The sequence below is a fragment of the Zalophus californianus genome, chromosome 14, assembly GCF_009762305.2.
Source record: "Zalophus californianus isolate mZalCal1 chromosome 14, mZalCal1.pri.v2, whole genome shotgun sequence".
Classification (NCBI taxonomy): domain Eukaryota; kingdom Metazoa; phylum Chordata; class Mammalia; order Carnivora; family Otariidae; genus Zalophus; species Zalophus californianus.
Window position 1 is genome coordinate 68,219,201 of NC_045608.1, and position 25,633 is coordinate 68,244,833.

The following is a 25,633-nucleotide window of genomic DNA, read 5'->3' on the forward strand; positions in this document are numbered from 1 at the left end:
TCTCTCTCTCTCTTTCTCTCTCTCTCAAATAAATAAAATCTTTCATTAAAAAAAAGGAATGCATGGAAATATTTTAGGCTTCACATGTTATAATGCAAAGTACAGTAGACTCTTGAACAATGCAATATCACAGGTGCCAATGCCCCATGCAGTCAAAAACCCACCTGTAAATTTTAATTCTGCAAAAGCTTTACTAATAGTCTACTGTTGACCAGAAGCCTTACCAATAATATAGTTAATAATCACAGATTTTGTATGTTATATGTATTATATACTGTATTTTGTAAAAATAATGATAAAGTCAGCTAGAGAAAAGGAGATGTCATCAAGAAAATCATTAAAAAAAATCTTTACAGTACTGTACTATATTTATCGAAAAAAATCTAGCATATAAGTAGACCTGCACAGTTCAAACCTGTGCGGTTCAATGCCAACTTTATAACACCCAATTCATTGTTTTTTTTTAATTTTTTATTGTTATATTAATCACCATACATTACATCATTAGTTTTTGATGTAGTGTCAATTCATTGGGTTTTTGATATGCAATTTAGCCACCTATATATTCTATAGGATACTAAAAATTCTTTTATTAAATTGACCAGACATGAGTTAACGAATTACCATATTCACAAAAACAATAATCAATACTCTGACCCCCATCTGTTGTCAATGGATCATAGCCTAACATAACATAATTAGAACTTGGGAGCTCATCTGAATCTTCAGGAAGGCTCACTACACTACAGCTCACTGGGCCCATCCCCAGAGTTTCTGGTTCAGGGTGGCTCAGTGGGGTAGGGCCTGATAATTTGCATTTCTCCCAAGTTCCCAGGAGATGCTGATGTTGCTGGTCCAAGGACCCCATTTAGAGAATCACTCCTGTCTTCTTGCTCCTCTAGTTCCTACTGGCTCAAGCATTCAGTTATCCCGGCTGTAACTGCCACTGCTTTACTGTCACGCCTTGGCTCCTATGTTCAGCGTAGGCCATCTACCTACTTCTCCCCCTCTGGCTCTCAGCACAAGGAAGAGCTTGGCTTTCTGCCCCATTAGTTGGCTTTCTGCTCCACACCAGCTGGCAAAGGCTAAAAGAAAAGGCCTTCTAAGTAAGCATCCCAGCAGGGAGAATTCCCTATGATGAGCCGTTGGATCAGAGGGAAGGCTGTTCCCCTTTCAGAGCATAAGATCTTCCCTTCCCACCATACACTGGGTGTCTAATAAGTACTTATATCTACATACAATTGGTTTCTTCGCTAACCTTTTTTTTTTCAAAGCTTTGAACTCTTCAAGATGAAATGCTCCTTTTTTAATCCCAAAATATAGCTTTTTCCGAACTTTTCACATACACACACACACACACACACACACACACACACACACACACACACACACACACACACACACACACACACACACACACACCAAGGAATGCAACCAGGATTTTAAATAGTGGTTTCTGCACAGAAGTCCAAGTGTGAACTATGGCAGTGTTTCTCTGTTTGGCCTAATTTCCTGCTTGGAGTTGTCAGGTATAATCAAAGGATTGCTGCTTTTGGAGTGAAGGTCTAAGTTAGGGGTTCTTCACTTGATCTCCACTCCTCTCAGGACTGCTAGTTGATGAGAACTGCTTGAAAATCAGACTGGGAGAGTGCAGTGTCCTTACTGAGAACGTCTTAGAAAGAAGCAAAAGGCAGCTCTGGGGCTGGGCTCTGGAGCTGCTCCACCAGACCCTTGTAAGGAGATGCATGGGCCTTTGGGGATCTCCATGCTGCCCTTCTGCCCACTTCTGTGCCCACATGAGGCCATCCAGGCAGGGCAGCAATGAGAGGTCCCTGCCATTGGCCTACAGGGGCAGGCAGCCAGGATCTAGTCCCAGTCCTCAGCCCCACCACTGAACAATGAGTGTCCTGGGCCACTTACTTGAGCTCCAGGGGCCATATTCGGTTGTGTGTATATAGGGCAATGGGCCTGGATGACCTCAGAAATCCACTCCAGCACAGTCTGTTAGCGAGAACAGGAAACGGTTCTGGCCAAATGTGCTAATGAATGTGCTTTTGATGTGACAATACCTTGGCCTTTGTGAATTGTGCATGACCAGGGAGGAACTGTTGTTGTCTGAGAGCTGAAGAGCCCCACCTGCCAGGGCAGGATCCTGTGCAATCAGGGGGTGCCTCCCTAGAGTCTGTCCCCCACTGGCCCAGGGGCCTGCTCTGACCACCCCACCTCCTGCCCACAGGGCTCCCTTCTGCATGGAAGGTGGACTGAGAGAACACACCTGGGTGGGCTGCATAGGACATAAAGAATCCTTTCCCATTTTTTCTCCCTCCCAAGTCTCTGCCTCACTGACACCCCCCTTTCCTGACATATGCATATTCATTTAATATATATGTTGTTAAAAATTAACCACTGAGTTGTAAACCTAAAACAAACCAAATTCTATGGCATATAAATTATACCTTGATAAAGCAGTTAAAAATAATCTTTAGGGGCACTGGGGTGGCTCAGTCGGTTAAGTGTCCGACTCTTGATTTTAACTCAGATCTCAATCTCAGGGTCATGAGTTCAGGCCCTGCAGTGGGCTCCACGCTGGGTGGACTAATTTTTAATGTAAAGATTTTATTTGATTCTTCTGCATTTAAACTCTGAATCAAAACTAAAGAACTTTGGTCAGGACATCTTCAAGATGATCACATATATACACACAGGGCTAAAGCAAATGCTCCTAAGTAAAAATAAGCACAAAGGGCAGAAGCAGAGAGGCAGCAAAATGATCATAAGCATCCCGAGGTCAGCAATTAGGGGCATCTGGCTACCACTTGGGCAGCCGGAAAATGCTATTCCTTTGCCTCAGGAAGTAGGGACCCTCCCAAATACCCAGAAGGGCATACGGTTCCCAATCTTCAGAGCACTCTTTGCAGCATTTACTTTCTGATGGAACATCAAATGAACAAAACAGACCACACAATGAAGAAGCCACTGGAACCCCCTTCCCAGCCCTGGCCAGGTCCGGGCACCGGCGATCCCAAGGTTCACCATGCACCTGTGGATTTGGATAGCATTTCCCCTGCACCCACCACATTTGAAGAGTTTTGTGGTTCTGCTATTTAATACTCCCTACAATTAAATGGGGTAGAACAGACTTCAAGTTGGCATCCTTTTTTTCTGAACTTCAAAAAGAAAATCTCCCATCGGACCATTTTTAAAATTCAGGAGACTTATACCTGGAAGACCTTGAAAAGATCTAAGTTTCTTTTCTTCCTGCTGCTCTATTTTGTTTGGTCAAATCAAGCGATGCCAATGGCAAGTTCCCTAATGATTGATTAGAGGGCGGGGTGTGGGTGGCTGGATTTTCTGGCAATGTTAGCTTGAAAGAGCAATTTGTGATGAGCTCTCCGCTTATCAGAGAGCTCAGCTACACCAGAGGCATGGCGGATGACTAAAGCCACGGGGGGGCGAGGGAGGGTGAGGATGGGAAGCAAGGTACCCAAACCAGGAAAAGATCAGATGCAGCAGGTTCATTTATTTTGACAAATCTTTCTTTGTAATCATCTGTAATAAGACCACAGTACACTGTGCCGTGTGTATGATATATTTTGGAAAGGTAATGAAGTCCGGAGGATAGGCAGCATAACTCAGTTCCCAGCCAGTAAATCTTTGCTTAGAAGTAGGGTAAAGTCAGAGGTCAGTAGGTGTGTAGGGGTGTGTGTGTATGTGTGCGCGCGTGCGTGCACGCTTGCGTATAAAAATTATAGGATTGGTACATTACCAAGGGCAAAAATTAGCCAAGTTCTACTACTACACTGAGATTTAGAACATCAGAGTACAGTGACTACATTTTTCTTTAGAGATCTTTACAGCTATTTGAAATTATGAACCCATAATATGCAAATGCACAGGGCTAAGAAATACACATTCTTGGCAGAGACTGAAGATGTTATAATGTGTGCTGTAAACGGCAACGTGTATGTGTATAAAATCCGTGCGCACATACTAACTGGTCGATTATCCCCTCTAAAACCACACATAAATTCTCCTGACAGGAATTGGAATTTCACACACATCCCAAGAATGAACAGACTCTTAATGTGCTGTGTGTGTATGGATGGAGTATAAAAAAACAATAGAATGGGTCACTAGGCTAAGAGAGCTTTCTGATTCTCAAGCGTGACCACAAAGGAACTTGGGGCTACACTTTCCTTTTGAACATGATATTATATTATTCATAGTAGTTGGTAATATTTATTAAGTTCTGGGCTCTGTGACAGCCACTATACTGGGTGTTTACCACCTATGATCCTGTTTAAGGAGGGAAGAAGGGAGAGAGGGAAGGGGAAAAGGGGTGTGTGTGTGTCTGTCTGTCTGTCCTATTCAAAGGCTTTACCACTCTGTCAAATGGCTACTTTCCCAGGGAATGTAACAATTTACAATGGTGAAAATGTTAGTTTGTGCATGAGGCGGGTAGGAAGGGGAACTAGGTTACCCAGGTACCCCAGTGGCTGGGGCAGAGTCGGAGGACAAAGATGTGTCCTTTTGTGATGAGACAGACTCCTTCAGACCCAGAGCCAAAATCTAGGCAATAGCCATTCCTGAGCAAAGAGCAGAAAACTCGGGAACCGCAGGCCAGAATCCGAGAAGAGGTAACAAATTCCCAAAATAGAATGTTGCTGAGTCAGGTCTGTGCAAATGCAGGGTCTTGAAAATTATAAGGAAGAAAAAGAAAAGCCTTTAGTTAAACAATGGCTTTTAATGACTTCTGCAAATACGTGCCACTCAGCGAAGTGGCTCAGTCTGGTGCCTCAGAATCTGTCATGAGAAATTTCTGGCAAAGCCACGAAGACAGAACATAGTATGATTTAGTTTTCTATAATGTAAGCAGAGATATTTTATCAAATAATTCACTTTTACCATCCTTCTCCCCACCTCCACCCCCCTCAAAAGCAGTTTAGGAAAATATCCAGGGCTCCAGGTAGACAAAGGCAAGCACGCACTTAGCGATTTTCCAGAGGCTGGCAGGACAGTGACTGGGATTTTGGACCCCCACCCCGACCCCGGGCTTTGTCATCTGTGCCACCCAGCTTGTGCACACAATTTCTGAGTTTTTGGAAGCCCGCTGCAATCTGAGTTAGGAGATGATTTGCAAAATGGACACAGGCACATCTAACATCAGAAGTTAGCCAGAAAAGCATTTCCTTCCCTTGGGGAGCTTTCTATATTTTGCAGAGTTGAAGCAAGGAGCCTGAGATGGACATCAGCTCATCCGGTGAGCTTTGAATCTACTAATATTTCATTAAGGCACAGATTCCTAACTTTCAGAAAAATAACAGGCAGGCTTTTTTTGTTGCTGTTCAAGTGGTTTGTATTTATGTGTAAATTAGTACTAGGACAGAGAAACCTTGAGATTACAAAGATGGATATAAATCCACTAGGGGAAGCTTATGCAAACTTGGGCCTTGGAATGGGGTCCTTGAATCTTTCCAGCACATCTTAAAACCTAACCATGACACAGGATTCAACAGCCCCCAAACCCTTTCTTCCGTCCCTGTCCATGCCTCACCCCAACAACACATATTGTTTGGCCCACATCACACAGAGAAATGAGTATAACAAAAGAGGAATTCTCATCCTTGACCATGAACCACAAGGTCGTGAGCAAGTTGGTTCTCATAGAAGTTGAAATACGGGATCATCCATCTATGGAATTCTAAAACGCGGATAAAGGCACACGTCTGGGATTTTAGTGACCTGGTATTCCTATGCGCTGGTAGTTGCATTTTTACAACAGTGATTTAAGTAGCTCCAAACGCAGTTTCCTAAAATGCCATAGGAAAGAGACATTGGTCAATGAATAAAAATCATCCCAGTTTGGTTCCAGACTGAAATACATGTTTTTAATAGTTGGTATGATGTGGATTATTTCGTCCTAAATTCTTATCATTTAATGCAAAAATCAACAGTATGACATCACCAGAAATATACCAGAATTGAGGGGGAAAAAAAAAAACAACACAAAGTAAACTGAACAGGGGATAAACAGCTTGGCACTTAAGATTTGCTGCACTCAATTCTCCAAGTCTGACCCCCTTAACCAAATGTATTTCCTCCTGCTTCCTACATGGGCCTTCCTGATGAGGAGCTACTTCTTCAATGAGCATGACCCAGGTCATGTTGGTACTACCACCATTCCTTTGCACAGGCTGTTCCTCTCTCCCTGAATAATCTCCAGGAAACTCGGTGTCCATTTAAGTGCAGTGGAAAGAATATGGGCTCTGGAATCTGAACAGATGGGCAGTGACTGAGAGAGGCAGCTGAGAGAAAGCAAGAACATGGTGCCACAAGCTCACTGCTCACACACAGCCGGGCAGCCCAGAGCCCCCTCCCTGGCCCTCTGTACCCCCACCCCCAAGTCAAAGAGCCCAACATTCCCTCTGTGACTTCTATGTTCCTTCATCAAGGCTGCCCCCAATGCTGCATTAACTGTCCTCTTCTCCTATCGAAGTCACCCCCAAATGCACCCCTCCCCACACCCTGCACAAATGTGAGGGCCATCCGGCATGCCCTTTCCTCTTTGCTCCCCCCACCCCACCAATGACCTGGCCCAGAGCCCAGTGCCCAGCACATAGTGGGAACTCAAGAAACACTGGTTTAATGAATGAATGTTGACCTTATGATTCATTTTCCAGAAAGTTCAATGCAAAAATTATTTATTCTACTCTTAACCCTTAAACAATTAGCAATTTTACTCTTTCAAGCATCTTGCAAACGATAAATCAGCAAACTTAGAATGCTATCAGTTTGTCTAAAGTCAGAAAACTCAAGGATTGCTTTCATAAAAAAAAAATCATCAGGTAAAAACCAAGAGTATTAGATTAGCAAAAGACTGGAAACAACCAAAATATCTACGGATAAGGGGCTGGTTAACTAAGTCAAGGAATACCCATACAATGGAATCTACATAGTTAAAACAAACAAGCAAAAAAGAATAAAGAAGTTCTTTATAGTCAGATAGTCAGATGTCCCCAAGATTTAGTGTTGTGTGGAAAATGTAAAGTGAAATGTAGTGGGTATAGTATGCTTCCATTTGGGTAAAAAATTTCAAACCTACATACATACGTGTATATATACATATACGTGTGTATACATATTTTCCTGTATATTCATAACATATTTTTACACTGAAGAAACCAGTGACAGTGGTTGACTCAAACTAAGGGAACCAAGAGATGAGGAGAGAGAAAGATGTTTCATTTTGAATACCCTTTTGTACCTTTTGAATGTTAAACCATGTAAGTATTGACCTATTCGAAAAAATTAAATTAAAAATTCAAAGCAAACAATGTGTGGAAAAGTAATAAAAATCTAGTTTAGGAAAACATAAAAGAGAAATCCTCATTTTAAAAAAATGGTTCAAGGCAGCCTGTTGAGTCATCTGTAAACCATGATGGAGACGAAATCTTGGGAGGCACCCTTGCGTGGCAGAAAGGAGGCCATGACTGCTGCAGCCTGAGACTTCTGGGGCCTCTCTGACCCTCAGTCTCCTCCTCTGTGAATACAGGTGTTTGGACCAGCTCTTAGAGAGGGCAGGCCCTTTCCCCCTGGGGGAGTAGGAGGTCCTCAGGTAGATACACCTAGTCACTTGGTGACAATCTAATTTAAAAAAGAAGAGCCGGTCCTTTAAAAGGAGAGAGAGAGTGCCCCACCCACCTCATTGGAGTCTGTGGCAGGGAGATAAAAACCTCAAATCCCTCCTCAGCAGAGAGCAATAAAACCAATGCGTCTCACTTCAGGCGCTTAAAATACATTTGCAGACACACCCTTCCCTCCAAACACACCTGCTGCCTTTTTCCTCCCTCTTCCCACATCCTCTCTGGACAGGCCAAGTACCCATTTATGACAGAGCTGAAATATTTCCTTTTTTGTTCTAATATTTCCTGCGGGACCCTCCCCTCTCTTATGGCTGCCATTCAAGGCCATCTGGGATGACCCAGGAATAAGAAGATGCTTCAGAACTTAAAGACAAAGAAAACATGTCACTTTTTAAAAATAATAGTTCACACCCAGCCACCTCTATCCCCAAAACATACTCTTAGATAAAGGCAACTTAATGGTGGCGACTGGATATTGGCATTGCTAGAGAGGCTTACATGTCTCTCTAAATTGTCCAGATAGAACTTTCTATGAGATACTTGGAAACATGGAGCCTGGGCATCCTCTCTGTTGGCCTCACTTTCTCTCCAAGCCCCACCTCCACGCTCTTCCAACTTAGGAAGTGGCTAAATTTGTTCTCCTTGCCTTTCTCTTAGGAAAGAGAACACAAGAGCCCAAATGGGTCTTAGAGGAACTGCAAGCTCATTTTGCAGATGGGGAAACCGAGGCCCATGAAGGTGGGAGGGCTCCCTCAGGAATACACAACACACCCACCACTGGGCCGGGACAAAAGCCAGGACTCATAAGCCTTTGCTTCCTCCCTAACATACTTGCTTTCATGTGTTCCTGCCCAGAGGCCCAGCTGCCTTCCCTGCAGGGTGGAAGCCCCCACACGAGGTAACACCAGCCTCCCCGGGCTGGCCCTCCCGGCCCAGGCCAAAGGCTGACTGGGCTGACCCAGGGGACGGCCACGCACCTGAAATGTGGCACCTATAGAAATGGTAAGAGTTTGGATATATTGGGTTAAATTAAAGGCACTTCCTTTTTCCTTTTAACTTCTGTTTCCTTTTACTTTTTTTAAATGTGCCTCTGGGAAACTTAAAATTACATAGATGACTCGCACTATATTTTTACCAGGATGCGCTGCCCCAGGTCAGATGGTCTTACCTATTTAGCTCCCAATCAGCAAAACTGACCTACCCCATGTGCCATTCTCTGTGCGGCCAGTCTCTAGTCTAAAGACCCACCCATGCCTAGGAGTTAAGGGGTAATGTGCTCCCCCCCGCTCCAGTGATATCTAGAACAAGCCTCTAAACCCTCAGGGTGATTTCTGCAGGTGTTTCTCCCCTTCCCTAGGCGGGATGGAGGGAGGGTTTCCAGCACCCCTCAGGTGACATTGATTCTACCTCCATGAGTGGTGGCTTCCCCACAGCTATCTTTCCTGTGGACTGGATTTTTATCCCCTGAAGTATGGTAGTAGCTTGGGGGGGAGGAGGAGGAGAGAAGAAGGCAGTCTTGGATGTTTGGGGGCCCCGCTCCTCATTCATCCCTCCTCCCTTCCGGGTAGAAGTAGAATTCACAGAGCACATGGAAACAGTGCCTTTCACGGATGCATGCCTGTCTTTGTTGGGAGTCGTGCTGAGGGCTTTGGGTATATCACGTCCTCTTGTTTTCCCATCCACCTCAAGAAGTTGGTGGTCACTGTTTTCTAGATGAGGAAACTCAAGCTTTGAGAGGTTCAGCAACATGTCCAAGGGGACCACAGGAAAGCGGCCAAGCCAGAGGGTTCAGATTTCATCAGTTCTAAAACCCATGCTCCTCACCATCGCTTAACTTCTTGAGGTCTCAATTCTGAGGCTCCATATAATTCACTCTCCTGCCTGGGTGCCCTCTACTTCTTGTCTCCAGGGAATTAAACACCTCCAGCCCCTCATATCAAGACTCCATCTAAACATCACTTCCTCCAAAAACCCACCAAAACTAGTAAGTCAGAGAACTGCTTCTCATGTTGCCCTTTCCTGCTTCCCAGGATGTGATGATCTTCCTCACCCCTTCACCCCCAGGCCCTGAGCTCCCTCCCCAGCCAAACTCACTCCCAAAGAAGCCTTGACATGTGCAGGCCTAAGTCTCTCCTCCCACAGGAAGGATTCTGCATTCCCTTCATTCAGCAAAATATTTCCTGAGCACCCAATGTGCAGCGCCCATTCTCGTAGGCCCTGGGAACATGGCGGTGATGGCAACAAAGCCCCTGGGCTCCTGAAGGAGCAAAGGTTGCCTCCAAACATCCATGCCCTAAACACACTAAACCAGGGATCTGGGTTCATATCTCTCAAGATTCTCCTGCTGTTCTTATTTTTAGGTCAAGGAATGATCAGTTAATGGGCTCTGGGTTTGGTTTTTTGCAGGCATGTAATGGTTAAAGTAGGAAACATGACCTGAAGGAAGGCTCCCCATCTATTAAAATACATTTCTAGAGACCATGATGGCCTTGGGAAATGTGACAGAATGCTCAGTAAGGAGACAGCCTGCAACACCATAAGCCGGTAGCTCTTCACATGGTGACAGAGCAAGGCCAGGAGTGAGCAGCACCTTCCTAAGCACATCCACCACGTGTTGGAGGAGGGGACTGCTCTCCTAATTTAAACTGCATTCGGTAAAGCTCGCTGAAATCTTCCTGGCCGGTGGAGAGATGTGGAAAATACATTTTCTTCTAAGTATCAGTGATTCACAGTGGGAATGGCTCAGACTCCCAAGAGAAGAAGCCCTTCTGTTTATTAAGAGATGGCATGGGTTTACAAAATTTCAGAAAACGACGTGCAGGAGTATGTGAGTGCCACCACTCATGTAGGTAGAATCAATGTCACCTGAGGGGTGCCGGAAACCCTCCCTCCATGCCCACTAGGGAAGGTTTGTGTGTGTGTGTGTGTGTGTGTTGGTGGGAGCAGAAAAAAGACTGGAAGGAAATGCATCAAAATTAGGATGTCATCACAGCTTGGGGGTTTAATTTTACACATTTCTCTATTTTCCAAATTTTCTCTCATGACTCTCATGGCTTTTATAATCAGAAAAACAGTAAACTGACGGCTAATGGTTTTTTAATTTCCTCAAGAATCTGTTTTTACAGGCATCATTTCAGTGGGGTTTGGAAAGCAGCAGGGTGTGAAACACAAATGAAGTCCCCCATTCCTGCCGGGCTGAGCGTACCCCTTGGCCCTGAAGAGAAATCCTCCCAGCACCCACACGGGCAACCAGCTGTCCACAGCTGTTCCGAGGAGGCAGCGAATGAATGGAACTGCTGGAAAAACACAACGTTCCTGACTCTCCAAGGGTGGCATTATGCTTGGAGCGCTCGCTCACCAAAGAAGTAAATAAACAGAGAGAGAGGTGGCAGCCAAGCCAGCTAGAGGAACTTCAGTCCTGGAGGTGGGTCAGCTGCCAGGGCTCCTGACTCTTGACATGGCATCAGGGGAAAAAAAGACACCTCTGCCCAAACCAACCAGCACTGTGGAGTCAGGGCTAACCCCGGCTGACCACGGCCTTCCCGGGCTGTGCCTAGTGAAAGCCATCCACGCTTCCCACCACCGGCAGAGCACACAGGGGCACATTTTCTTTCTGCCTCCTGGCCGAAGAGATCCCTGAGAGCAGGGCCCCTGGCGGGTTCATCTCAGCAGACCACCGGCACTCACGGGCACACCCCACTCACCGTCGGTTTCCTCGGGCACTGCTCCATGACAGGCACCATTCTGGGGCTGAGGATACGGCGGGGAACGAAACAGACAAGGTCCCTGCCTTCCTGGAGCTTACATTCTAGTGGGAGAGACAAGTGACAAACAAGAGGAAAATCAGGATTATGTCCCAGACAGAGGTGGGTGCTATGAAGAATAGAACACAGGGTGCTGTCTCTGCTGGGACCTGAATGACAAGGGGTAGGGGCCAGCCGGGGGAAGATCGGAGGGAAGGGCACCCTAGATGAAACGAACAACTGAGGTGAGCGTGGGAGGGGAGGGAGTCTGAGAGGCAGGCAGGGGCCAGACCCCAAGGGCCCACGGGAGCATACGCAAAGGAGTGGCCTATCTGCCTCATGAAAGGAGACTCACTCTGCATGCTCCAAGAAGGACTCCATGGCTGTCCCTGGCTTCCAGCATCTCTGGCCGGGTGGAGCGGCCAATCAGTTTGGCCCAGGGCTTCTCAAAATGCCTGGTGAACGCTCTCTCTTCTCCTGTACCCTCTGATTCTGCCTCCTCGCCCTCCTGACACCAAGAAACACGGCCCATGGCAAGGAAGAAGCAAACCCGACCACCGTCCACCCACCCACCAGTGCCCCCCAGCGCTCGCTCAGCCAACATCTGCCGTGCCCAGGGCTCACGCCGCGTGCTAAGAGGGTGCCAATGAGCAACACAGGAGCCCCGCCCTCAGGAGCCGCCCGCATGCGATGCCCACGCCAGGCTTACCAGGCACCACCACCCTCAGCCAGGAGCGGCCCAGCACCCACCTCTCCACCTCAGGCGTCCTGCTTGTCTTCTCTCCCTGACAAAACCTGCCTCAAGCCCCTGAAATGCTTCTGATGGGAGGATTAATTCACTGCAAGGGGCTAAACAGAGAGACAAGCTCAGTGCCTTGCCGGCTTCTTCCACCGCCCACCCTCATTCTTCCATCCACCAACCCAGGGAGAAAATATGCCTAGCTGCAGGGATGAGGTTGTAACCAGTGGAATAGCAGATACTATTTATCTGAAGACCAAAGAGGACTGAGGTGTTGGTCGAAGAGTGCAAAGGCGAGGGGGACCATGGGGGACTGTGGTCCAGAGTAGGGGTGGGCCAGGGGTGGAAGAGCTTTGCGTGCATGTCGCACACCTCCCCAGCCTGCACCACACAGCAACGCCATGGCTTATAGTCAGAGGAAAGCACATCTGATAGGTTGCTTTCAGAATCTTTTCTCGCATAAAAATCACTACTCAAAACAGCCAAGTAACCCCACTTTTGCAGATTCTTAAGTTCTGCTCTGTAAGATTTCTAGGGTGTACCTCATTTTGTGCGAATGGAGGGCCTTGCCTGAGAAAAAGTGCACACACAGGATCCAGGAAATCCTTCTATCTTAAAACTCCCAGAGCTGCCGAAGTTCCAAGAAGATCTGCAGGACCCCTCCACACAGGTCAGGGTTCACACTAATACCCACCATGCAGTTGGGTGGTGGTTTTCTTCCAGTGGGGCACGGCCATCCTGGGGAGAAGTCACCACTGAGGATGGTTCCAGACCCTTGAGTCTCTTCTTCCCAGGAGGGGAGGAGGGGTTATAAATAGCCTGGACTCCTTCAGACTGACACAGGCACAGATCCCACACCCCCGTCCCAGCCTCAGCCAGCTGGTCCCTCCTCCCCCAAGTTCCCACAGCCTGCTATAAGAGGGAGGAAACTGCTCACCCACTGTGGGGGTGGGGAACAAAGTCCTTCAGGCCTCCATCAGAGAGAGTGGCCTCCCACGAATTATAACTGTAACCCCACCACACCTCTGCACCCTTCTGTAATAGCAGTGCTGGAGAAAGGCTGGGGGCAATATGATTAGGGGACCTCTTACCCCTGCCCCCGGGTCACCCCAAGAAACCCTGAGCTGAATGCCCAGAGTATGTTAAGGATGAAGCATAGGAATAACCCTCTCTCTTCTCTCTGCCTCAGCTTCCCTATCTGTAAGATGGACAAAGAGCTGAACTCCCTACCACGTGGGGATGGCCATGACATTAGCATGCGATGAAAGTGAAAAGGTGCTGTCAGAAGGTAACCCTGGACTGTCATGATGATGTCAGATCTTGCATTCTTCTACAAGAGCCCCCAGCACAGCTGTGAAGACACCGATTCTTATCTGTTCATGAGAGGAGAAGAATTCTACTTGGTGGCATTGAGTTAGCCTTGAATTCTTGATACTGCATGCCCTTGAAAGCAATAAAACTTACAAAATATTCTCTCTTACAAGTCATTTCTGACTAATACAGATCGATATATGCCACACCCAGACCTATTTCGATGGAACACGGTTCCACTGGACTGTTTATGACAGTATATACTGAAGGATGAGCATTGCCCTAGAATATTTTGGGGTTTTTTTTGGGGGGAAGCTCTCAACAATCATTCTGTTTACCATTCAAACCCTTCCCATCCATACCCACTGGTAAGAAACAAGTGGCTAAAATCTAAGTGGCCAACTCCCAGTTCTTTTTAATTAAGACACTTTGTTTGCTCAATAAAATACAGCATAAAAAACATTTACTGAAAACCCACTCATTGATGTCTAATAGCTGTGTCAAATACTCATAACAACATTTATTCCAACACCCCCAGATAATTGCTCATCTTTCTCATTTGGTATCCACAACAGCACAACATTCATGTCCAAGTGTAATTGATCCAGAATTGGGCTCCCTTTCAAAAATATCTGTAAAACCTAATTACCAGGAAAACAGAGTTCTGGCATCCTACGGAAAGAGGGTGCTTCACAATGAGACAAGCTGCAAACTCATCTTGGCCAATCAAGCTGCATTATGTTACAAAAGGAGTTTGAGGAATTTGGGGTGAGGAGAGAGCAGGAAAAGTTGGAATAGCATCAGATTGGAATCTTCAGTGATAGTCTTTTTTTTTTTTTTTTAAGCCAAGGGCAGAGAACAGGAGATATACCACATTAGCTGGCAAGCATGGCCATAGAAAGTACCAGATAATGAGCCCCTGATGGGCTTGGGGTGTGAGGTGGCATTTCTGATCTCAGGCCCTCCGAGGCCTTGCTGAGGGAACTCTCTCCACCCTGGTCTGGGAGGCTGATGTCATTTCTCTTCTCCTGGGGTTTCTAACCACTGTGGCAGGTCACTTTCCCTTGGGCCTGAGTCTGCTCATCTGTAAAATGAGTGTTCCTCATATCTCTAGGACATCTTTCTGCTCCAAAATCCTGTGACCTTTTTTTTTTTTAAAAAGCAAAGGGCACGGTTTCTGATCAGGTGCTCGGTGGGGTAGGGGGAGAAGCGAGTGGGTGCAGGAGCAGTGGGGAATGAAGGACTCAGTGTTTCCAACCAACTCTCTCGCGGTTCTGTGCACACTTGCACCAGCTGGGTATCAGATCAGACCCACTCCGGGGATAAAGATTCCTTTCAGCCCAGGACGGACCTACCGGGGTGGTTCTAACCTAGCTGCCCTGGATTCGACAACAGGCCAATGAGGAACCGGGCCAAACCACTGGACTTCTTGGAGCCTCTCTCCCAGAGCTCTCCCAGAGCTGACTACACCACAGCACATCTTCCTTTTCGGAGGGGTGTTCCCTTCCCACCTTCATCTTCTTTCTGTCCCAGAGACCCCAGAAATCCCAGCTGCAGCCTTGCAAAAGATCCGGTGAAGCTCCCAGGGTAGGAAGCACCCACCGCCGTCTCCTGGCTCCCCTCGTCCCTGGACCCTCCTAGCCTAGATTTGGGTACCAGCCTCCACAGCTGGTTTCAAAGGAAACGAGAGTCGTTGCGGCTCTGCTTTTCTGTGGCTCCTCCTAGCTCTCCTCCTAATGAAATCAGACAACCAGCCCGAATAACAAAGCAGCACAGCGGCCAGAGACAATTCGATTTTCAAAGGAGCAAGAAATGCGCACGCCCGGAGCGAAGACGCGCGCGGTTCCTAGGAAGAGACCCTGCGCTGCCCCGTGTGGGCGACAGGTATCGGGCTGGCCTCAGCTTAACTTTCCCGAGGTACGGAGGAAACGTGTGCGTGAGCCCATTTCCCGCAGCTTCCCAACGGACAGCCGCGTGAGTGTGAAGGTCCCGCAAGGGCGCCACCTCGGGCAGGGACCGCCACGAAGCCCGTGAGCCGCGTCGCGAGATGCGGGATCCCGGACTTTCCAGCCCCCTTTCTAATCTTCAAGATAAGAGTGTGAGGTGCGGGTGCCAAAGTCTCGGGAAACCGTCCCTCTCCAAACTGTTCCCGCGCCTTCCCGGCAGAAGTGCGGTAAAAGTTTTGGCAGAAACCACCTGTGGCTACCGACAGGCCCGCCCTGTCCGGGCCCCGAGGCGCCGCCGAGCCCGGGGCCGCACGCGCCCGCAGAAGTTCCCCTCCAGCCCCGCGCGCCACTTCGCTCCGGGCCGCGGTGCCAGCCAGGAGGCGCGGCGCCCGCTCGCTGGCTCGCTCTCCGCTGGCTCTCCCCTCCTCCCTCCCTTCTCCTCCCGCCTCCTCCCGTTGCATGGCTGCCGCACGGAGCCCCTGAATAGCCACCGCAGCCCCCCGCCTCCTGCCCGCCGCGCTGGGGGCGCCCCTGCCCCCGCCGGCGCCCCGGGGCGCGCGGACCGCCGGCCTCCTAGCAACAGCCCCGAGACAGCTTTCCGGTGTCGGCGATGCGGAGCCACCCTCCCGGAGCCCCGCGACCCCCTGACCCGCCTCGGCAGCGGAGGTGCGGGGGAGACCGTGACCCTCGCAGCCGGTGCCCGAGCCCGGCGCGCGAAGCCACTCACCTCTGCGCGCCGCCAGCCCCGCGCGTCTCCCGCACTTGGCGCGGGGCCGAGGTCCTCGCGTCCTCCTCCGCCGCCGCCGCGGTCCGTCCGTGCCTGTGCGCCCGAGCAGCGCTGGCCGCGCGCTGTCAGAGTCTCGTGGCGGGGCTGCGCCGGCGGGTGTGGAGTCGAGCGGCGGCGGCGGGCGCGCGGGCAGCTCCTCCCTCCCCGCGCCGCGCCTCCGCCCTCCTCGCGCCCCGCCTCCCGCGCCGCGGCTGTCAGCCCCGCGCCCCGCGCCCGGCGCCCGCGCGGCCCGCGCCACCCGCTCGGGGGGCGCACGGGGTTAAAGGGCCCGGATGTCTACGGTCGCCTCTCCGCGCGCCCGCCCCCTCCTCCGCACCCCCTCCGCGCCTGCCACACTTGCACTTGCTGCGCCCCGACCTCCTCCCTGGCTCCGTGGAATTTCTATTTTGACAGTAACTGTGGCGGTGGGCGGCGCGGCGGGGGGCGCCCAGGACCCGCGGAGGCGGCGGGCGGCTGGCAGGACCCGGCGCGGGGGCGGAGTGGGGGGCCGGGCAGAGCCACCATCCGCTCGGGGCTTTTTTCTTTCTTTCCTTTTTTCTCTTTGCCTCCTCCAGGATTTAAAGGGACAGCCCCGGCCGAGGCGAGGGGCCAGGCGGCCGCCGTTTCTCCGGTCTCCAGACGCCCTCTGCGGCCCGGCCGGACCCGCCCGCACCCGGAGCACGGGCTCGCGACCGCTGGGTATTTTTAGGTCCACACCCCGCCCGGGGCAGCGGTGCGGCAGAGCTTGGCTCGCGCGCCCCGGAGCACGGCTATTTTTACAGAGTCCGGTTGGGGGAGGAAATAAAACAACTCAGCAACTGCTTTCCCATCCGAAAGTAGGGAGTAAAGAGTGGGAGCGAGAAGTTTCCCAAATGCTCTCGGAATTCCAGCGAGTCAGAAAGACACCTCTCCGACACGAGAAACTGGGCTTGCGGCATTTCAGGGCGCCCAGATCCCCATGGGAAACCTCGCCCTAGAGACCTCTTGGACGTGGGGTCTCCCACCCTTCGCCGGGCGGAGTCCCCGCACCCACCACCCGGAGCGCCAGGGACCGGACCCCCGCCACCGGTCACTCCCCTGCACGGCCTTAGAAGGCGGCCTTCCAAAGCATCCAATCACCCAGCTACGCAGCCAAGGGGCGGGCCCTGGGTGGGCTTGGTTCCGCCCCGTCCCGCCAAGCCCGCCCCCGCCGTTATAGTACCCGCGGAGAGTCTAGGTGGGACCGCAGCGCGGAGCGGTGACGGACAGCGCTAAGGGCCCATCCCGGGGAAGAGGCTGGGGGCGGGGGGGGTCTCGGGCCGGGAGGGACGGCGTGAGCGGTTGCCGGCCAGGCCACGCTCGGGGAGACGTTCTGGCCCACCAGCAGGCCGGGGCACACAGGGACTGGCTTTTCTCTCTACGTTTTTGCAACTCACCCCTCTGCGCTCTTGGCAAACGTCGGAACCCTTGCCCGCCCTGGCGCGACTACCCTCGGATGTTAGCGGGTTCTCTCAGGGGCTCCTCCATCAGACGCGGGGAAGTTTGCGGTCCCCAAACTCCTGCTGGGGCTGAGCCTTGGGGCTGAGCTTTCTTTAGCCGCGTGGGGCGTCCAGGACAGGCGAGAAAGCGAATCCCTACCTCCCCGTCCCTGTCCTGACCATTGACTAATGAAAGAGCAGTGGGGCTGCCGCCTGCCGTCTGGGTAATGGCTTTTAACGTTGGCGATACTCGATGGCATCCTTAACAGAAGTCACAAAAACAAATTTGTGGACCTTTTGCTTGGCACTTCTTCCTAGTGTCGCTCGTTGGCATTTTTTATCGTTTCATTCATTCGTGTAATAAATGCACATTGTAAGGCACCACGTTGGGACAGTGAAGACAAGGGAAACACTCTGGAATACGATGTGATAGTAGACAGGTAGGTACAAACATGAAAGGGGAATCTGCACCATAGGGTTGTGTATATCGCGTTTCATTTGCTAGAGAGGCCTGACTTTTCCTAGTAAGTAAATGTCATTCATTCAACAGTTTGAGCAACGACCTTATCCAAACCGTTCAAAGGCTCATAGACATCTAGGGAGATCCGCCCCAGAAACTAAGAGATTTTCAGATTCAGGATATCATGCTTCCAAGTCGCTAGAGCTTCCAGGGGCAAAATCATATCCTTGCTTTAAGCCCTAGGAGGCATTGCCCTCCTACTTTAGGATGACTCTCTCCTTTCCTTTCATTAAAGGGTCTTTGGCAATTTGCGGTACTGCTGACCCAGCTGATGCTTCTAAGCCAGAAGCATGGGGGGTGCATTTGGAGAGTACCTGGAGACCTAAGCCCTGGAAGGCACGTGCAGATGATAGGACTGTGGTTCTGGGGCTGACAGCAGCTACAGCCATGAAAAGGAGGTTTTGTCTGAGAAAAGAGGAATTATCTACTAATTAGAAATATCTCTAAATCGGAAAGATTTTCCTTCTTTCTCTGGGTACAGTTGGCTCAGAGCAGATCACTGAATGGCTTTTCATGCCATGAGCTATCGGAGGAGGGCTCCATGTTTGGACAGTGAGCCTCAGTGTTACTGAGCCTGATCACACTGGCAAAACTTTTATAAACTTAAGAGCAATCAGGATGAGAACGGTCTGCATTAGTGATATTATAAAATATTTTTAGAGAAAGCAGCTGTTACACTGCATTTATGATTTTTGTTCATTTGATTTTTTTTTCCTATAAGACTCTGAGCTCCTTCCCCATCTTGGCATCCTCAATGCCTAACACACTTAGCACTTAATAGGTGCTCATTAAAAGATTAATAAACCAAATGAATGAAAAGTCATTTTAGAATGGTAAAGTAGGTGGTGGTAACACATAAGGTTAGAGATCCAGAGAACTTTGTAAGACTTATTTGCAGTTTACTTGTTTGTATGTAACTGCAACAGTAGACTTTGCCATAAGTAATAGGATTTACCGGCTCCTACTTATCAGCCATAAAACCTAGAAAAGCATGTCATTCATCTCCTCCGTGCCTCCATTTCCAAATCTATAAAAAGGGGGATCATAATGGGAACTTTTCTACCCCATAGAGATGCTGGGATGACCAGATGAGAAAAGTTGCAGGCAAATGTTGCCCCATGAACAACATTCGTGAAGGAGCTACCAGATGTTGAGCATGGTGGATACATTGCGAATTATCAATATTAGTTATTAGAATAAATTTTATAGAAATTATCAGAGAATTGGATTCAAAATTTACCTATGTGCCAAGGATGGTGAAAGGCTGATTCCAGAGAAGGGGAAAAGAAGGGAATTAATATTTACAGAGCTCCCTCTAGAATCAGAACTCATGACAGGCATTGTTGTATGTTCTGCACAAAGTATGTTTCATGATCATTTATCGATGAGAAATCTGATGTAAGTAACAGTAGTAATGGCCAAAGTCCCACAGCTGGAAGTGACAGAGGCAGCAATGGGGCCCCAGGTTTGTGAATTCAGGAATTCACCTGCATTCTATCTAGCTATGCTACCTCCAGAGGAGAAAGAAGAGGCTTTGAGGAAATCAAGGCTGAAGGGAATTACAAGATAACCTTGGTCCATGTCATCACAAGGCAGGGTGGGCAGGACACAATCTCAGTTGAGAGGGACTTCTGGAGGAGGTGGCATTTGACTCAGTCCTTTAAGTTTGGATGTTTTACATCTCTCTCTCTCTCTTTAATAATTTCAGATTTTCAGAAAAGTTACAAACATAATATAAAGAATTCCCGTATACCTTCACCCAGATTCCCCAAATGGGAACATTTCCCATGTTTGCTTTATCTTGCTCTCTCTGTATACATATTATTTTTGTCCTAAACCATTTGAGAGTAAGCGCTTTCCTGGTAAAGTCTTCAATGAGTGTTGTCCAACAATTCTTACATAATTTAAATTGGGAAATTGCCTTTGATATATTATCTAATCTAAACCATACCTAGATGTCACTAGTTATCTCACGCCTGGCAAAAATGAAAGATAAACAAATTCTGGTCAGGATTCAATCCAGGAAAGTATATTGCATTCAGCTGTCATATCTCTTGGGAGGGTGTTTTATTATTAAAAATAAATTTTATCAATTTTCCTTTCTTCTTTTAAATGGTCATACATGTATGGTCCATATGGGGTCACAAAGACAATCTCCTTGCTCAACGTTTAGACATTTTCCTCTGAGCCCTCTTTTTGGTGGGGCCTCACCCTTGGGTCCTGTCTTCAGCCTGCCAAACCCAGTTGTAGCAAGAATCTTGCTAAGTCAGTTTAGTGAGAATCCCCCCACCCTTGATATTTGATCACCCTGGCTTGCCTTTAGCAAGAATCCTGTTAGGTCAGTTTAGCAAGAATCCACCTACCCTTGATGTTAGTAATTTTCCATCCACTGACCCCCACCCTTCCTTGGCCACAAATCCTCACCTGTCCTTGTTAAGCCTGACCTCTTTCCCCAGTACAATACCCCTTTGGCAATGATTTCGGATAGTCTTCCTTACCATTTTAACAAGTGTTACCATTTTGACAATTTTTTCTTTAACAGCGATAAAGAAAATATAGAAAAAATTAAACCCCATCTGTAATTGCCCACCAGATATAACCTTAGTTAATCCGTGGTTAATTTAAATGTCTTAATAGTTGATTTCTTTTTAATGTACATGTGTAACCCAAGCACACAACCACCATCCCCTTCCAGGGCCCAGCTTCCCCTAGAAAATATTGAGGATACGCAAGTTCTACTTATCATTCCTCCAGAAGTTCTTCCTCCGTGTCCAGTGCACCTCCTGTTGCTCTCAGCGTGGCCATAGCCTGCCTTGCCCTTTAGCTCCTAACCCAAAACTCTGGTTACCACCTCACTTGAAAAAATTCTCGGCCCCTAAGAAACCTAAAAAGAAGCTGATGTGGGCAGGCCACACCGCTCATACCCACCTATTTTGTTTGCAACATCAGGGCCTACAAAACCTCTACTGGCTAACAGATTTGATAAAGCGTTGTCGTAGCTCAAGAAAATTAAAATGTAAGACTGGACAACTTGAAGCTGTACAAGAGATACGACGTCCCCCATATTCCAGGAAGAACAACCAGGTATCAACCCTCCACAGTGGGTCCCTTGATGGGACACCCCACTTCTAACCTGGCCCCAACTTTGTTCATCTACCCTTCGATATGACTCTCTACGGGAAAGCCAGCCCCTTACCTCAGGGGACAGGCTTTCCCTGGGACCTCATCCCATCATTTTCCCAACATACAGTTCACGAGCCTCGGTTAGTCAAGACATTTGTGTGACACCCTGGGGTGGTGGTAGTTGGGTGGTCACTAACAGGGCTGGTCAGTGATGGTCATTGGCATTCCAAGCATGGCCGAACAGCTGAGCAAGCCAGGGCAGGTGAGGTCCACAGGTAAGTTCAGCCTCCTTCAAGATTTTCCTAACTGAGTTGCAGGTGTGCGCGTAATTGTTGAATCAAGTGTGCACACATGCACACTCCCACACACATCTTCAAAGACAACTCTCAGAGCTGATTCAGTCTAAATCTACGAGGATCAGAGAAACAATTTGCTGATTACCTCAAATTTTTCAAAATGCCATAATTACTTCTCTGTAGTTAGTATGAAAAATCACATATACATATTATATAGTATATTATATATGTATTATTATGTAGTTACCTTTTCTTCATGCCCCCCCTTCCTTGAGTTTGTATTGTCTTGTTGCCTCATTCCCCTCATGAGAATTCCCAGGTGGAAATCACTTAGGGCCCCCACTGGGATTTCCGTTAGTTAGGCAAGCGCCAGGTCAGGGCTGTGCAATTATCCTGAGGATGTGATTTAATTGAGAGCCCTCACTCCACTCGGAGGCTGTGCAAGAGAACTGCTTTTATTCAGAATGTGCAGGGCACAAGGCAAATATTTGTTGTAAAGTGCCTGTCTACATAAACAACCTGATTTCAAAATGCATTACAAAATGTGAAATACAGGCCCATGTGAAATACAGTGATTTAATGATGAAGATTTAGAATAATGGGTAGAGAAGAGGTATTTACATATTTATTTATTGTTTTGTCAGTGCACATAAGGATTCCCCATAGTATCCAGGCACCCTCTCTTCCTGTTCAAGTCCAAAACTCACCTTTTCATTTTCTTTCTTGTTCACTAACACCAAATACACCATTCTTAATTCCATATTCCCCACCTTGAGAAAAGGTGGCAATGCCATTATTACCCATAATGCCATGGCTCTTCGGAACCTACTTGTACTGAAACATCACAGCTCTTCTTGTCTCTTCAGTTCCCTAATACCACTGACTCATAACGTTGCATCATCCATCCGCAGGTCTGTGAACACTGGCTTCCAATGACTCTCAAAAGCTGTTACTGTGCTCTGTTGAGGAGGACTTCACATGCTAGTCTTACCCAAAGTATGCAGGAAAATACGAGCCATCGTTCATTTCCAGATCATGTTAAATTTACCATTTGGAATTATATAGTATAAACCTAAAACAATATATTTTTCCACCCGTGTCTTCTCTTAAACTCCTAAGGCTATAATCACTGCATTCCTAGCATGTAATCTCTTTCATTATTAACCAAATTGCTGTAGGTTTGGTTGAAGGGTGTCCCCCTAAGACTCATGCCTATCTGGAACCTGTGAATGTGACCTTATTTGGAAATAAGGTTTGTACAGATGTGATCAAGTTAAGCTAAGGTCAAACTGTATCAGGGTGAGCCCTAAATCCAGTGAGTGATGTCCTTACAAGAAGAGGGAAACTTGGAGACACGGAGACACTCAGGGAGTAATAACAGGTGAAGATGGATCAGAGTTTGGAATGAAACCTCTAGAAGCCAAAGAACACCAAGGGTTGTTGGCAACACAGAAGCTAAGAAAGAAGCACTGAACAGGTTTTCACTCAGAGCCTCCAGAAGGAACCAGCCCTGCTGACACCTTGATTTCAGACTTTTGGCCTCCAGAACTGTAAGAGAATAAATTTCTATTGTTTGAAGACACCAAGTTTATGGTAATTTGTTACAGCAGCCCTAGAAAAGAATATGTCCTGCTTTCTGCAGACTGCCGCCGGTGGGAAGGAAGGCAGGAACCTGTGGGTGGAATGAAAAGAGAAACTCCTTAGGCGAGGAATGTCTACCCCTTGTCCAACATGGGATAAGACTGATCTGGAAAAGCATAACATTGCGTATTAGTTAGAGGCTAGAGAGGACATTGATGAGAAAAGCCCATAGGCATTCTGGAACAGTGGTCTCAAAAGCCACTCCCACCCCCAGAGGACTTTCTGCCCTGTGACACAGAGCCTCTTGAGGACACAGGGTGACTTCCCTGGATGCTGGGGTGAGGACACAGGGCATAAAGGATGCCTTCTATGACACTCACGTCCCTCAAGTGTGACAGACCAGCAGCAGCGCATTTGAGGGTGAGAGCTGATGTGCAGGTCCATAGACATGGCTCAAGTCCAAGAGTCAGCAGTGGACCCTCAGTAGACTAGACCCCCAAACTCACCCTGCATCCATAAGAGCCACCGCAAGTCAACATACCTTTTTGGTGGCCCAATCACACAAATCCACAAACAAAGACCACACTTACCAGTAGGAGCTATCCACTTACCAGACCGTCCTCTGTTAGAGCCCAGGGATGACTCTATAGGTGTAAGTCTTGGAGCTCTTTGGGACATCTAGTCCACTCCATGTGTATATTAGAGGGTCGGGGAGGGCTTGAAGAGGAGAAACAGGGTCTTGGACACCTAAAGGTTCTGGGTCGGGCTGTCGGCGGTATACCCAGCTGATCTAATGCATGTGAAGGAATTTAGGAAGTTCTGTTGAAGGTACTCCAGAGCAGGGACCTCCTGGAGCTCAGAGATGGGCAGGATCGTATTTGTGAGGGTCTGACAAGGACTCCCTCCCTGACCAAACTTTCGTCAGCCTCCCTCAATCCGAGCAAGGAACTTACTCTGTTGTTTTTCCAAATAGATAGATGTGATGAGTTTTGAAAAAAAAAAAAAAAAAAAAAAAAAGCACATCCTAAAATAAAGGCAAAGAAACAAATCTACAAAGGTAAGAATTTGCAAAGGTAGTTGTAGAAATAGCAACCTGGTGCAGCTATAACAGAGGAGGTTGATATGTAAAAAATAAAAAGTATGACTGGAAAGGTAGGGAGGAATTTGAAATTAGAGTTTCAGTCTGTCAGCAAGGAGGAAGTCTCAAGGGCTTGGAGAGAGGAGAAATGTGACCAGAGCCAACTCTTCGGTAGGGTGCGTGGTGCCTAGAGATGGCACGAAGGCCATTGCAGAGGCTGAGGTACACGCAACCAGGGTCTAAATTAGGACAGAGGCAGTGGGATTAGAGAGGTGATGGTTGTTCAATGTCTGGAAGAGTCCAGCAGGACTGACTATGGAGCAAGGAAGGGTCTGTAAGGATCTAGCTCCGTACGGATCTAGCCTCATGGTTATCATGAGGACAAAAGTTACTCATTGTATGGATGGGGCTATTCTGTTCCTCATGGCTCCTGTCTTCTCAGGTGGTAGGTGGAAGAAGTTTTCCTTTCTGTATTTTAAAGATGGGGAAACTGAGGTTCAGCAGATCATGACTTGCCCAAGAGACCCTGGAAAATTGGATCCCTTGCAGCACAATCTGAGTAGACATGTAGGCACGGGGCACTGGAGCTCTGTTTATGTCTCTTTGAATGTGGCGAACTCACCTCGCCTATGCGCATAGGGTTGGGGGTGGTGGGCGGGAGATGAGGGAATGTGTGCGTGCGTGTGCGTGCGCACGCACTCTGTGGGCATGTGGGTGAGGAGGGTAGCACGTGCTCCAGCTGGATTTCTCTCTCAGGAGGTGGTGATGGGCACCAGTGCTCCCTGGATGGCTTCCTCTTCCCAAATAAACAATCATATGACACAATGTCTGAAAGCCCAGAAGATTTCCTGTCTCCATTGGCCCCGTGCCCTGCCTGCTGCCAACCCTGAGCTGGTAGAGCTATCTCCAGCCCTCCACTTCCCTCCACCCCACCAAGTCTCTGGCTACAGGACCCAGGGAACGCATGAGCTCACTGTGCCTGGCCTGCTTGGCACCAGCTACATGAAGAGGCTGGACATTCTTCTGCCAAAGTAAACCCGGTGGCTGGGCCAGCGACATGGACTTCCTCCAACAGGCTGGCTCTGCCACACTACCTACCTCAAGTCTCCATCCCTCCTGGGGGGCTCTGCTACTTCCATCAGGGTCCACCTGAGAGACCCCAAATAGGCTCCACCATTACAGAAAAGGAAGTCATGTTTCCCAGGGACCATTACCTTCTCTCCACATTGCAAAAAAAGGCAGCAACAGTGCAGGAAGTGAAAGGGGAGCTGGTGGTTTCTAACCTACAGAATCCATTCATCCTTTGAGGTCCAGTTGATTCACCGCCCACTTTGTGACTTCTCACCCAAATCCCACCCCAAAAGTGCTAGCCAACAGCTCCTCTGTGCTCCCCTAGCAAATGTGTGCAGTGTGATTGCAGTCCTTTGTTG

The 25,633-nt window shown here is 48.5% G+C and overlaps 1 protein-coding gene across 5 annotated transcripts in view; it reads right to left on the bottom strand.

Annotated features, from left to right (window-relative positions):
• ZBTB7C (zinc finger and BTB domain containing 7C) overlaps positions 1–16,304 on the bottom strand; it is a 352,094-nt gene extending 335,790 nt beyond the window's left edge. For all 5 annotated transcript variants that reach the window (XM_027576934.2, XM_027576929.2, XM_027576930.2 and 2 more), the window contains exon 1: positions 16,110–16,304. The gene's annotated coding sequence lies outside the window, so the exon portion shown is untranslated. The remainder of the gene's footprint in view (positions 1–16,109) is intronic.
• Between the last annotated feature and the right edge of the window lie 9,329 nt (positions 16,305–25,633).